This window comes from Crinia signifera, chromosome 19, assembly GCF_055691185.1.
Source record: "Crinia signifera chromosome 19, ASM5569118v1, whole genome shotgun sequence".
NCBI classification, from domain to species: Eukaryota; Metazoa; Chordata; class Amphibia; order Anura; family Myobatrachidae; genus Crinia; species Crinia signifera.
Genome location: NC_139226.1, coordinates 63,279,060 through 63,282,025, shown reverse-complemented (window position 1 = coordinate 63,282,025; position 2,966 = coordinate 63,279,060).

Here is a 2,966-nt window from a genome sequence, read left to right as displayed (position 1 = left end):
ACAAAAATACAAGTTAAAGAAGTCTGGCATCGTTATTCTATTACAACCCTGGGCCAAATAGTTTATTCGGGTCGGTTAAAAACCTTTGCGGAATTAAAAATGGAATTTGGTCTCCCTAAATCATATCTATACCGGTATTTGCAGTTGAAGGCGGCAATAGGGGCACAATTTCGTGAAGGCTTGCCAACCCTAGTAGAATCCCCATTAAAAACAATAATTGGGACAGATGGGGGGAAAAAATTAGTTAGTAGATTATACAAGAGATTTAACCAGGATAAGGGTCAGGATGGAATGGAAGCCGTAGTAGTAGTAGTAGTAGTAGTATGTTTATTTATAAGGCGCCGCAAAGTGTCCGCAGCGCCGTACATAGCAAACAAAAAACAAATTACAAGGTAACGTACAGGGTGTGTTGAAAAATACAGTATGAATAGGGGTATAGCTGGTAGAACTAAAATCAGCATCAGTTCAGAAGTAGGTGTCAAAATTGTCGAGGAGACTGAAGATGAAGTAGAGGAAGGGAAGCACAGGTGAGGTAAAGAGGTAGGGTGAGTACGTGAGGAAGGAGGACCCTACTCATAAGAGTTAACATACTAAAAATAGGTGGGTGGACGAACGAAAAACAATAGGATAGGAGGATCAAAAGAGGTTAGGAGGAGGGATAGGCTAGTCGAAAAAAGTGGGTTTTGAGGGAGCGCTTGAAGGAGGTAAGGGAATCAGAAACCCTGATGGGTGGCGGGAGGTTGTTCCAGTGCAAGGGGGCAACGCGAGAGAAGTCTTGGACACGGGAGTGGGAGGAGGTGATTAGGTGAGAGGTCAGTCGGCGGTCAGTGATGGAGCGAAGAGGCCGGGAGGGAGTGTGGATAGAGATCAGTGAAGAGAGGTAAGGAGCGGTGGAGGAGGAGAGAGCCTTGTAGGTGGTGGTGAGGAGTTTAAAGAGAACTCGGAAAGGAATGGGGAGCCAGTGAAGAGATAGACAGAGGGGGGAGGCGGAGGTAGAGCGGCGGGAGAGGAAGATGAGCCTAGCAGCAGCGTTAAGAATGGATTGGAGGCATAAATGGGCACAGGAGGTGGGGCTAATTGAGGAGGCAGATTGGCGATTTGCGGTCTCTAATATTGCTCAGGCTACTAACGCCCTGAGGGTACAACAAGTGCAATACTTTATAATGCACAGAGTCTATATGTCAGCAACTCGCATAGCCAAATTTAACGGACGCACATCCACACTGTGCCCGAAGTGCAAACAGTATGAGGGCACCTTTGTTAATCTTTTATTGCAGTGCCGATTGGTGGCTGCATTCTGGGCGAAAGTAATTCAAACTCTTGTGGATTGCCAAAATCCAGACAAGGGGGGGACGTGGATCGCCCCCCCTTGTGGGCTCGCTGCGCTCGCCACGCAGCGGGCCCGGTGCCTCGCTAAGCTTGGCACACTAGTTTATTCTCCCTCCAGGGGTGTCGTGGACACCCCAGGAGGGAGAATGTGTTGGGATTTCGGCGGTCGGGATTCCGGCGTCGGGATTCTGAACGCCGGGATCCCGACCGCCGGGATTTTAACTGCATCCCATACAAGCAATTGAGAATGCCAATCAGCAGTGTTCAAACTAACTAATTAAGAAGTGGAAAATTAGGGATTCTGTGGAACCAAATCACAGTCAGGTAGACCAACAAAAATTTCAGCCACAACTGCCAGGAAAATTGTTCAGAAGCTGCGCATGGGACGTACTTGGACGTTCCAACATGACAATGATCCAAAACACAAGGCCAAGTCAACCTGTAATTGGATACAGCAGAATAAAGTGAAGGTTCTGGAGTGTCCATCTCAGTCTCCTGACCTCAATATCATTGAGCCACTCTGGGGAGATCTCAAATGAGAAACACCAGTGATCAAGTGCCTAGCAGGAACACCACCACTGAGAAACACCAGTGATCAAGTGCCTAGCGGGAAAACCACCACTGAGAAATACCAGTGATCAAGTGCCTAGCGGGAAAACCACCACTGAAAAACACCAGTAATCAAGTGCCTAGGGGGAAAACCACCACTGAGAAATACCAGTGATCAAGTGCCTAGCGGGAAAACCACCACTGAAAAACACCAGTGATCAAGTGCCTAGTGGAAAACCACCACCAGTGATCGCTAGGTGATACTGTAATAAATGAGGGTAGATATAATTGATCTGGAGTTTGGGTCGACATGCATAAGGCAACAGTCAATACAATAGGTCGTCCAATATAGGTGTTTTTCACAATTTTTTTGAACTGTTTCATACTTTAATATCCACGTGCACTAAAATTGGGAATGGTAGGTAAGCATACGCAGTACACTAATTGGCGTTCCACGTGCAGAAATCTTCAAATTTACATAAAAAATTGAATGCCGCATGTTGTCTTGACCTTTCTCCATGTTGAATTTTAGGGTCGATGTAGACAATGCCGACCTAATTACTGCCGACCCTATATCCCCAGGGCAATGCTTTCCCTATGTGTCTAATTTTCTAGTAAGCCAACTGCTGATCTCTGCTGACCCTCATTTACCATTTACATTCTATAAGTGGTGGCTTATACTTGCTATATTTACAGTATAGATTGAGATACAATCAGTTACAATATGTGAATATATTACATTACAAAAAAATAAACACAATTAAAACATTGCCACGATCCAGTTTGCAGCAATGAAAAATCAGATTCGGAACATGAGTTTTTGTCATTTAAAAATCTTCCTATAGTATTACAACATTATCAGTATGAGCAGATATGGGCCCTTATTCAGATCAGTGCCCCACCTGCAGTGCACATGGTTTTGCCCATTTTGAGAACAAATTTGTACTGCGATCAGATCTGAATAAGGGCCATACTGCGTGCAAAACCTCACACTGATAACACTGAATTTAGTAACAGGGGCAGGATATGGCAGGATGACAGGAAAGTAAGAGGAAATTCTCTCTAAGGAAACATCCTTCAACTTCAGA